Genomic DNA, 12,808 nt, shown 5'->3' with positions numbered 1-12,808 from the left:
CTTGCTTTGTGGCAATGTATGCAGTCAATTTTGGAGAAAGTTCCTTCAGATCCTGAGAGGAAGATAGATTTTTTTTCTATTTGGGTGAAATGTTTTGTAAATGTCTCCTAGATCTATTTGATTTATGACATAATCTGACACCAAGACTTGACCTGCAAGCACTCTTATCCTTTGTGGTTTACTTATTATTTTTTAGTCTTAGGTATTTTTGAAAAATATGAATAATTATGTGGTAATTATGACACTAATAAAATAAAAAGTGGTCAGTATGTGAGAAATGTACAATAGTGTAGAATGCGTACCATGTTTTGGAATTTTGAAATTGCCCAGTGCTAATTTTAAGGTAGTTATTTCAAAATACAATGATTTTTATTCTGTTTTAGAAGCATAAGTAAACATTGCAATTTGTCCTCACAATACCTATAAAAATAGGTTAAAATTTTATTAGTCTTTGTAACTAGTTAGAGAAAGTAAATGACAGTATAAAATGGACCCTATTCAGTTAGTATCATACTAAGAATTATTTCAGAAAACAAGCTGACTGGCCACACAAACCAAGTTTTAAAACTGTTTTCTTGTACTCTGGAAACTGAATTCCTTTATGAATTTACTTCCTAAAGTTTTAAAAATAAGCATATAGCATGGTGGCTCCTGATTATAAACCTAGAGATCCTGGGATTGATACAGAGGTACATGAGTTCAGGTCAACATGGCCCTGATCACAGAAACAATTATTATGAGCATTAAATAGTTCAAGCACATAGTCTCACTCTCCTTTCTTCTCTTTCTCTTTTTGAAATAGAAACTGACCGGACAGTGATAGGATTAGACTGATCAGAGGAACACTTAGGCAGTACAAAGAATTTCAAATGTGCTTCAACTTATCATTTCAGTGTGCCTTTGTCAAAATAATGTGAAAGGTATACAAGACTAAAGGTATCGAAGCAAAGCTTTATGGAATCTTTTTGTTGTTGTTATGGCATAGTGTTTTTTTTCTTATTTTTTATTTTTTACATATACATTTATATTATTACACATATATACAATAAACTACCTATAGCAAGAAGAACCATGACACAGTCAGGAATTATATAAATGTCACATTCTTAGTGTTTTGGCTATTTATATTTGACAGCCTTGAAGAAAACATATTTCCTATCTTGGTGCATGTAAGATTCTGCATGTAAATCAATCTCCATCACAGAATCTTAAAACGTCTTCTCGCCATTAGCTTGTTTTGATCATTTACTCTCTGGTGAGTTCCTAAAATACTTTGTAAGATGTGTATGACTGTTTCTGTCACAAGATTGGAGTATAGAATTCAAATGGTTTGTTCAAATCACAAACACGTACACCCACTCTACACGCACACAGAGGGGGAGGCTGGGGAGCTGCACGCACTCTCTGGTATAGGCAGATGCTGAAGAGCAAAACATCCAAGCTCACTGGGGATCACAGATTAGAAGAAGAATAAACTCATCAACAGTCCAGTAGTTGTATCCTATACCAGTAGGGGAGAATGTGAAGGTTCCAATCCCTAATAAACTGCTTAGGACTTGTATGTGTATTACACATACTGTTTATAATTTATTTGCTTACCTTTTTCACATCAATAAGCAGTTAACCCTGGTGTGGAGTTTAAAAGTGATGTATGAAATGGAATACCCGTGATAATAAGTAAATTAATTCCAAATAGAAAATGCCCAGTATTTTTTGTTCATTAATCCCAGACTAAACACAGGTAAGGGTCTAGGAGTATTAACGGAGGAGTTGGAAAGACAGATCAGTTGATGGAAGCACCTTGTGTGAAGCCTAACTATTCATTCCTGGGACTCACATGATACAAAAACAGAACCAATTCTTGCATTCTGACTCCTAACATTCACAGATAACATTTTAAAAATATATAATATAAAGGACACTAAAAGATCATGCCTCTCTTTAACATGTAAAAAGAGGAAATAAACTAATAAATAATAGAAAATCTTAATGGTGGAGTTGATTTATGCAGCACAGATTCTAACCATGACAAAATCCAGAGGAAAAGCATTGTTTCCTCCTGCTGTCAGGAAGATAACGTGGATCTGAGGCAACTGAAGGACCTATAAAACATTTCCCTAAATGCTGGGCAATACGTACTGGTAACTTTGTACCCGAATGAAAGACAAAATGAATAAGGACGCCATCACACTGACTGTAAAGTTGCCATGTTACAAAGACATTGATGTTATCAGACTAAAAAGCTGATAAATAAAGATTGGAAAACACCAGGAAATATATGGATATATTTTAATGACAGCATGTAGGACAACAGTCAAGTTGAACTGACACTTGATATGAAAACTTTCAAAGATTTCAATGGGAATGTAATGAGAAGTGGCGTTGCATAGAGCAGGAAGTACAATTTTTATGGATTTGTATTGATGAAGACAGTGTTTCTAAAACAATGTTTTTGATAAGGAAGGACAAAGTTTAGGGCGTCATTGCTGCAGTGAGAGTAAAACTAATAACTTGTATGAATGTGACCTGGCAGGTAATACTGCAAAGCTCGAGCACTACATACTGCCATCACAGTGTAAGATGTACAGTTTACTATGGTTCAGGGATCCCTGACATCTGCATTTCAGTGAATTTAAAGTGACACATACAGAACTCTGCTCTAAAAAGACAACGGCCAAAATGTGCTAGGTTATATCTGTTCATAATTTATTAACACGTTTCTTCTGTCAGCGTGACTTTTATTTGTATCTGATTTTCTCCTATTTAAATTACTATAGAGCCATATAATGGCCTAAATCTATTATGAAAGTAAAACTCATGTGTTCAAATCCAGGCCCTGATAGACACCTAAAACACAGCTTGTTACATCTCGTGATTTGTTAGGTCTGTATTTCCTCCTATGGAATATAACATTTGTAATGGGATCCATGTGGAATTAATGAGAGATAGGAAAAGTGCACTTCATAAGGAGCATCCGAAGTGCTGCCTCTTCTTTATTTAATACATACCTATAGATTATTACATGTGGTATTGTGATAAGAAGAAAAAAAATCTGTGCTCAGCATCATACTAACAACTGCATAGCAGATCAAAGTTGACCATCATGTATTTTCTAGAATTTATTCATTGTGTATCTTGTTTCCTGTACTTATTTAATCTCTTTATAAGCTGATCCCAGCCTCTCCTCCACTTCCACCCTCATGCTTCCTTCCTCCCTTTCCCCCCTCTTCTTATTATATGAGTGTAAACATGTAACTTTATTATTGTCCGAGGATCACACATCATGCATAGTAAATATGTAAAGTGCATTTGATGACATAACTCTGAGTTGTAGGGGAAAATGCAGATTCTATAGATAGCAGCAAGAAACAAATTATTAATGTTCAGACATCATCTATTTCATGAAGCTCAGAAGGACTTTATGTAAAGTATATTTCCAGTTATCAGACAAACGGCAACACTCAGAAAAATCAGTTCCTGTTACTATTGAGCTAGAAATAGAACGTAATCAATTGCAATAGTTGTAGTCCAGCTTATGGTTTATGAATATTAAATAATTTGTTTTATGAAAGATTATGACAATATAATAATATACCGAGTGGTTTATACAAACTTGAAATGTTATTTTTGATAGTATAGAATTATAATGCATATAGTAGGTAATGTTTATGATATTAACTCATAGCTGTGGAACATGGAGGATATAAAAAGCATGTCTACACATATTGAATGAATCCAAATAAGTTAAATGGCAATTTTAGTAATACAATGATTTTTCACAAGTTATCAGAAATAGATTCATGATTTTTATTAAAATTCATAACTGATAGGTAAAGTTGTTCAAACTTATGGAGTACTGAATTATGTTTAAGAAGATGTATATATTGTATAACGTCCAAGTAATTTTAAACAGTCCATCCTTCTTTTCAAACTTTCATCATTTCTTTGTGCTAAAATATTATAAATCTTTCTTCTAACTTAAAAAAACTTCATTATTTAAAATGACAGCAGTGCAACAGTGCACCAGAAAGTTTCCACTCCTGTGTAACTACAGCTCAGTGCAGCAACTGATGAATGCATTTTTTAAAAAAATAAGGCAAGACACAGTGAAATATAGTCAGATTTGAGGTTTTACATATATAAAATGTTTTATGTCTACAAACTGAAAGAAAACTTCTAATTAGGCTACTTTAAATAATAACGCACACAACAGTGGTGAAACAACAAATTCATAGCACAAAGAGCTCATGGTGTTTAGAGAAGTTTTGAGATGCACTAAGCATCCAAAAGGAAAAGCTTTCAGACATGGCCCTGGGTTCACCTACTATAGTGAGGCTCATCAAGTCATGTCAAGTCTCATGTCTGTAGCAATCTACTTGCACCTGTATTCACTTAACTGAAGAAGCCCTAAACTCTCCCTCTGACTATCTGGAATCTAGAACAAATAGCTTATTTGTTTGTTTTGTTCTGTTTTGTTTTGTTTTGTTTTGTTTTGTTTTCAGTACATCCTGACTGCAGTTTCCCCTCCCTACACCCCTCCCAGCCCCACCTTCCACCTCCCCACTTCCATAACCCACTCCCCCTCCGTAAAGAAGCAGGTCTCCCAGGGAAATCCGTTGACCAGGGCATTATCAGGATGCAGTAAAACTTGGCACAAATCCTTTTATCAAGGGACAGCAGGCAACCCACTAGGAAGAAAAGGGCCCCAAGAGGACAGGAAAGAGACAGAGACACCCCTACTCCCACTGCTAGGAGTCCCACAAGAGCCCCAAAGTACATAACCATAGCACATGCAGAGGACCTCGCATAGACCCATGCAGGCTCATTGATAACTTCTTCAGAGTCTGTGAGCCCTATAAGCTCCGCTTAGTTAATGATGTGGGCCCTGTTCTGGTGTCCTCCACTGATTTGGTGTCTACAAGTCTTTCCCTTCCTCTTCTGCAGGGTTCCCTGAGCTCCAAGGTGAGGGACCCGATGGAGATCTTCAATTTGGGCTCAAACAGAGAACTTATTCTACTAAAAAACGAAGACAGGGATCTGGGATCCCTTAGTTAGCTAAAACACAAGTGATTAGTAAATCAAAATCTAAGAGTGAACTGCAGAAAGATTTCAGAAGATATTTTTTAACCCATGGGAAAAGTAGGACTGGAAAGAAATGAGTAAAACAATTGCCACAAAAAGAATGAACAATTTAATAACAATCCCCATGAATACAGGAGGCAGGTTACTTGTTCTCTGAGCATCTTCTCCCCTATAAAATGGAATAACAAATCTGTGAGTCAGATCAGGCACCTACACTGGGGCCTGAAAACCTGTCACTGTAAAAAACCACCACAGTTCCAGTGGCTCATGAAGTTTCCAGCTTCTGCCTCTCTCTGCTTCTTTTATTTTTCTGATTTAATTATGGTGTTATCCTCACCCTTCCCTTAGAAAATCCTTTCTTCTTAAGCTGCTTTTTAAATACCTTTGAAAAACATTTGCCTTTAAATCTTCCTACTCCATACCTAGTCGGGAATGTGATATGTGTTTTGAATTGAATTCTTAATTTACACTATTTATCTCAATGAAAAAAAAATGTTTATCCCAAAGCAGTCCTCTTTATTCGTTTGAAGAAATAATCTTGTTATTTAAAATATGACAGGTTTCTAAGCTCTGTAAATAGGCCTCTGTACAGATTTGTTGAGGACTTCTTGTTGGGCCCTCTAGAGACTGAAGCTCAGAATTAACAGAGACCGGTTCAAGGCATCCATCCTCAAACTTTGGGCAGCAGACTGAGGTAGACTAAAAACGAGAGGAAAGATAAGAGAGAGCCTGTGCTTAATTATGCGGTTGTATAAAACCTGGATTCTCCATACCTGCAAGAAGATAACTTTCTGATTTGAATTAGACTGTTGTTGTATCTGGATCCAGTGAAGATTTGAGTCACTAGACGCGACTAGGGTGCACAAAGAGAAATACACGAGGGTTCTTCAGAGACGGTGCAGTGGCACTGGGGCTCCTGCTGTCGTTCAGTCAGCTTCCTCAGGCGTGGGGCAAAGACTAGATTTGCTGAGGCTTACCCCCTTAGTACTTTTCCTCTGTGACTTGGAGAGAAACCCCCTTCAAAGCTTTATCTCTTAGGCTTTAAACAGACATCAGCTTCAACATCTGTTCTTACATTAGGGGAACTTTTCAATAGAAGGTGTGGATATACATACATGACATATAGGATAATATAAATAGATAAAGGTATAGATATAGACGCATATATAGCCACAGATACAAACGCCTGCCACTCTTGCTGCTATTCATGCTGTGGGCCTGCTGCCAAATTAGAGTGAAAATGCCAGATAACCTGCTGAGACTATTTATAGCCCATCCTAAATTAGTGTGAAAAGGAACAAATAATGCCGAGTAATTTGAATATCTGTGTGAAAAGCAAGGAAAATTAAGGCTTAATCAAAGAATTATGGAGCTAACTCGATGCCATTTATTAGAATGACATATCTTTTAATAGTTTCATCTCTCAGCAAATATGCGAGCGTGAGGACTAAGGAAGAACTCTAGTCCTCTCCATGGACAGATTCCACCAGTGTTATTTTGGGGTCCGTCAGACACGCCTTAGTTACAGTGGGTAAAATAAGAGACTCCGGGACGCTTTGCAACCGTTCAGAGAGCTGCACATTGCTTCTCTCTCCTCTTTCCCAATCAGACCTTACTATAAATGTGGAGACAGTGACTACACTCTTGCACTAGCTCTTTTCAGAGACACCTGTCTGATAAGCTCGGCAGCATCGGCCCTTGCAGGATTCTTGTTGGTCTGTATACTTTGAAGGCCATACAATATTCTAATTGCAATAGTTAAGTATTATCAACTGTAGGCTGTTCAGCCGGCTAGCTGCTCAGTATACTTTGCCTAGTTCTAGAATTTCCATTGGAGATCAGTACACTTTACTTTCTAGTTTTCTGCACTAATTTAAGGCAATGTAATGTTATTAGAACAATGTGGGAGTAATGAGTATTTCGAGACAACAGTCTGTATGTTCGTACCCTCATCATTAGTAGAGTGATATGTTCAAAACCGTTCTATTTGTCAAGTGTCAAGGCAGCTACTGAAGCTGTAGTACAAACTTTTGTGCACACCGTCACATTATGGTTGTGATTAACTACTTACACCGGTTCAGTATTTATGACTATATGTCTGGAAAATTATTACTTTCATTTTATTTTTGATTCTCTGAGGCAAGGTCTTTCTGCATAGCTCTGACAGACTTAGTCCTCACTACATAGCCCACGTTAGCCTCAAACTCACAGCAGTCCTCCTGTGTCAGTCTCTCCGAGTATTGGGATTACAAATTTGTGCTACCATACTTGACTTAGGAATGAATTTTTAAGTTAATTATAGCATGAATAAAATTGTAAAAAGTGAACTAAGTAGTAAAAAAAAAGTCAATGAAATCAGCCCATCTGGGCAGCCTCTCTGTTGCCATGTTTCCGTTTGAATTAGACCATACTCCATTTCAGCATCTGCCCTTTGTCTTCACACTGAATTATTTACAGTTATGTATATTGCCATTTGAAAGTGTTCACCATTTTTTCAGTGTGATGATTGATGTGTTGTTTGAAGGAATGAAAAAATGTCACCAGTGATTTCATTTTTATCATTTTTCAGTGTTTAGTTAGTGACTGTTTGTGTGGCAGAGAGACTCATGACAGTTGGTCTTTCCTATAGACAGGGGGTTAAAATAGACAGTGCAAGATCACCGTATTGCCATATTGAAACATCCTGAAAAAGCAGACTAATGACTTAATATTTCATATGTTGTAGTCACACAACACCTAAACATGCTCCATACATATGATACAGGAACATGATTATATAAATCATGAGGTTCCCAGAGGACCATGATCTTTTCATGTTAGTATAAACAGCTTCCTGAAAGACACTATATAAATTATGTGTATTATCTTAAGTCATAAAAATACTATCAATTATGCATAATTTAAAGCAGGAAGAAAGAGTGGATGGCTGCCAAATGTGCCATTCATTTGTGAATGTAATTGTGAATTTAATTGCAACATGGAACCTATTAAATAACCATTATTAACATATCGCCACTTTATTCTTTATCTGTGAAACATTTAAATTTAAGCTTCGGGCCTCTAGTTAAACAGACATGGGGATGTTTCAGTTTTACTGAAGTATCCTGTAAAAATACTTTCTTTTCTAAGGCTAGACTTTATGTTCCTTTCGCTTCTTGATGTAAACTCTAAAATCAGAATATTCTTTTTTTAATTGGCTATTTAGGGTTTTCTAGTTTATTTTCTTTGCTCAGAAACTGAACAGTTTCATGTGTCAGAGAAGAAATAATGAAGGGCTTTTTTTCTCCATAGGTAGAGACAAATATTGGGTTAGGCAGCTACAGAAATCCTTCATTTTGCCAAAGATATGATAGGGTGAAACTTGGTTAAAAGGGTATGAAAAAGTAACAGATGACTTCAATTTATATGAATACGTTTTTGTGTAATGCATGAGGTAGAACTACAACCCTATTTTTGATATATCATATAATTATAAGATTATTCTGTTTTGGGTAGGAAGATGGCTTCGTTGATAAAGTGTATAAGAACAAGTGTTCTGACCCTTAGAACTGACACTGAGGCCCCAAGGCTGTGATGGCATCCTGTATCCCAGAGCTGGAAGGAAGAGATGGGGATAGATCCCCCAGAAAAGCACAACTCCTAGTTGCGCAGAGACCCTGAATCAATAAATAAAGTCAATAGCCACCATATTTATATTTACATAAATATAAATATGCCTTTATATTTATATGCACATACATGAATATATAGGCATGCAAAAAATAATTCTCACATTGCCATTGAGAAAGAGAAAAACAACAACAACAGCGAACTTGGCTGCATGAGGTAGAACTGCACTTGAGGGAAATGCCTGGCAGCTGTCCCTTTAATAATTGTTAGGACCTTGAGGCAGGATGGTAAAAAGAGGAAAGGTGGTGAGAAGGGAACGCCTTTAGGGGGGCTAATGGTATGACATGGATCATTTCATTCAGTTCTCATAAAGCTCTGTAAGTTGTCTTATAACATGACCTTAGCCATGTGGGAACTGAGCTGAGAAGGAAGTTGTAGAATTTGTTCAGATTGCTGTGTATTATCTCTGGGCCCCAGGCAGAATTACAAGGCTATTTTTAAAAGAATCCCAATGTCTCCTTTTTCCTTTACTTAGTTTTCTAAGTAGTATAATTTATAGCAAATGAATAACCCTTGTTTACTATATTTCAAATTTAATGTATGCTTCTAAATCTTACCAATGTTGTTGCAAAAGAAAGTATAGTTTACTGGTAACTTTCAATTGCCTATGTTAATATACTAAGCAAGGAAATGTGCCTCAGAGTCTGCAGAAGAGTCTGGACTGACTCTGCAGAAGAGAACAAATGGCTTCATTTACTAGTTGTGTTTTATGGATACCCATTAAGCCAAAATGATGTCTGACAAAAGATCATGTTATTCCACTGTTAGATTTTTAATCTTTTGTTTTGTAATGCTCAAATTACAATGTAATCACAATGGAGCACATTGTGATAACAGAGAATGCAGTAAAGTCATCTGCTAGGGTGCTTGTGAGTTGTGAAGTTATTGGGAATGAAAAAAAGGAGATTGCAGTAGTTTGGAGATTGACTTAGCATTCAATGGTGCCATCTGCTCTCTGCCAAAGATTCATTTTTGATAGAATCCTAAAGACAAACACTCGAATATGATAGGAAACTGAGTAGTCATTATTCATTCCCCATGTTCTGATATTTTACAAGAATATCAAGCCTCTTACCTCCTACAAAGAAAATTTGCTATTCTATTTGTGAATCACTTATTAACAACACATTTTCTAAACTTAATGACTTTGCCTCTGGGAAACATATATTCTCTTATTTCCTCCTCTTCCTGATTACTACTTGCATTCTTATGATTAATAATTAAATGGGATTTGTGTTGTAATTTTGAGTAAAGCACAAATTGTGTTGGATGTCTGAAAAGTAATACTGTATATAAAATATTCTACATTATAAAGTATTATTCTAGCATGTTATATAAAATCCTTACAGTTTTACTCTTACCGATTATATTCATTGACAGTTGCTCAGTTTATCAACTTTTCTCCCAGTTTGTTTGAATAGCTTTTTAAAATATATACATTTTTTTGCCCATATTGGCAAATTTATGTTGCATTCTGCATTGCAGATTATGAACTTCCTCTCCTATCTTAAGAATTGGTTTAATTTTTTAAAATCCATTGTTTTTGTTGTTTCGTTGGGTTAGAGTCTTATTTACTGGCCTAGAACTCAACGTGAGTCCATCATAACCTGTAATCAAGCTGATTTTTCTGCTTCTGCTTCTTGAGTGTTGGAGTTACAAATGTTACACACCATTCCTCACTAAACACCTACTTTTAACATTAAAAAAAATTACAAGAACCTTGAACTATTATGTTTTTGCTTGATAGGTATGATACACTCAATCTACCAATATTCAGTTATTCATTTTAGAATTACTTGATTAGTAAATCGTCATATTTTAATCAACGTATGTGTTAATAAGAATGACCAATGAAATAAAATGATTAATATCTTAATAGCATATAGTCAATATGTGACCTTTGATGAGGAGATGTATGCCTCAATATGGAAATGCAATCTGAAATTCTATCTCAAATTTGTATTATGATGTAGTTTTCTTTGAATTCACATATATTAAATTCAATGTAAATGTGTTCTTAATTTAAATATAAACCAAATACACTAAATATTTTTCATGTATACATTTTATCCCATAACCACCCCTAACATTTAATATAATGGAGAATGGACACACTCAATTTTAATGAAGAATGATAGATATTTTTACACTGAAAATAGAACCTCAGCATCTTGATTTGAATTTACAACATTTTAATAGTTATCCAAACCTACAGTCAAAATTTGTGATATTTGTATTTTAAGTCATCCTCATGGAGAATAGAGTAAATTTCTCCTTAATAATATCATCTTATTATAATATAGAATATAGCATGTAAAATATGCTTTCTTAAATTGCTTTGAAATAATTTGGATAGTAGATTGCACACCACTGCCTGTAATATGTACCTTCCATTCATTGAAAATTCTTAGCGCACTAGCAGATTTTAGCTCTCTTTTAAGCTTATTTTAAATAGCTCCAAATACTGTATTTATTCCCTGCTCCTTCAGCTGCCTTTAAATAATCATAGCCACAAATGCAAATGTGAGTTATAGAAAGAAGGAAGGCTGCTCCAATTCTGCACAGTTAGGTCATTACTACAGGGAAACTAAGTGACTTTCTCAAGTCCTCCAACTTCTTTGATTTCCTCAGTGAAACCTGAGGTATCTTCAGTTCTCGCCTTTTGTCAGGTTACATGCATGGGCTGAAAGTCTACAGATTGGTACATACAACAACCATATATTCTTGTCACTTTGGGGAAACATTAGATATTTAGAAAATATATCAAGTTTTTGTATGAGTGAACTGTTTCATGAAATACTCTCCTAATTCTTATTATTAGTTTTGTTTTATTCATAAATTATAGACTAATGTATTCATATTCCACTAAAATGGTGTATATTAAAGTCATAAGACTTTGTAAGTTTCCTCTAACAATGACTGAACACTTTAGAACTACAAGTAATTGAAACATTTCTTTTGAGACAGGGTTTCTATGTATAACAGCCCTGGTTGTCCAAGACTTGCTTTGTAGACCAGGATGGCCTTGAACTCACAGAGATCCACCTGCCTTTGCCTCTGCCCAGAGTGTTGGGACTATGAGCATGTGCCACCATGCCTGGCAACTGCTTTCTAATATGTTTTTGGAAGTATTTTCTGTTCTTTTAAAAACCAAAAACCTAAAATTTAGTCTATCCATATTCAAATACTCTAAGTATAGCATGGTAACTTGGCAGTTAGCCTAATTCATTCACTCATTCATTTGTTCCTTCATTTACCCATTCATTTCATTGTAATAATTATTTAAATTTAATTAATAGACATTGTATACCTATGCAATAGATGTAGCCTATTGTAGACTAAAAATAAGTTGGAAAGGAATAAATTCCTTGATGCCTGGTGAATCAATGGGTAAAGCACACTTGATGTTAGGGCTGTCAAGTGTTGTCATGCGTATATTACAATGGAGTAATAAAAAATTAAATAGTCAATCTTTGAATAATGTCTGGAATTAGCTGTTTTAAGCAGTTTTATCACTAAGAAGTTATAATTCTTCAGGTGTACAAAAATGCATTGAATTATTACAGAGTAAATGGGACATATATGTTCCGCACATATGAAAATTATTAAATCAGTTTAAACTTTTGTGTGTAGCTCTCACTATGTTGCAAAAAGTGGATTCGACCTCCAGGGTGCAAATGACCCTTCTATTCTCAGTGTGCCTAGGTGTAACTGATAAAAAAGCACAACGGTACCTGGTCCTTGTCAGTTTTAACCAAGACAGTCCGCCAGGCCAATTTGGCCCATTGATATCTCTGCTTGCCATCTACCTTTAGCCTTTATGCTCAGCCACAGTTATCATTCCCATTTACTTACTTATTTGTATCTTTCTTTTTCATCAGCATATGAGGAACAAACCTGAGGTTTGTCTCTGGCTTCCACATTAACAGGAACACACACACACACACACACACACACACACACACACACGCACACATACACACACACACACTGTAAATAAACAATGCTGCAAGTTTTGAGATAGCCCAGTTACATCCTTCTTTCTGTGGAAATTATG

The 12,808-nt window shown here is 35.5% G+C and overlaps 1 protein-coding gene across 13 annotated transcripts in view; it reads left to right on the top strand.

Annotated features, from left to right (window-relative positions):
* The window catches only part of TRDN (triadin), a 355,846-nt gene that overhangs the window by 116,892 nt on the left and 226,146 nt on the right, over positions 1–12,808 (top strand). The gene's annotated exons all lie outside the window — the stretch shown is intronic.

The sequence above is a fragment of the Acomys minous genome (genome assembly GCF_964271855.1).
Source record: "Acomys minous genome assembly, chromosome: 3".
NCBI lineage: Eukaryota > Metazoa > Chordata > Mammalia > Rodentia > Muridae > Acomys > Acomys minous.
This window is presented reverse-complemented; position numbering and strand designations above follow the sequence as displayed.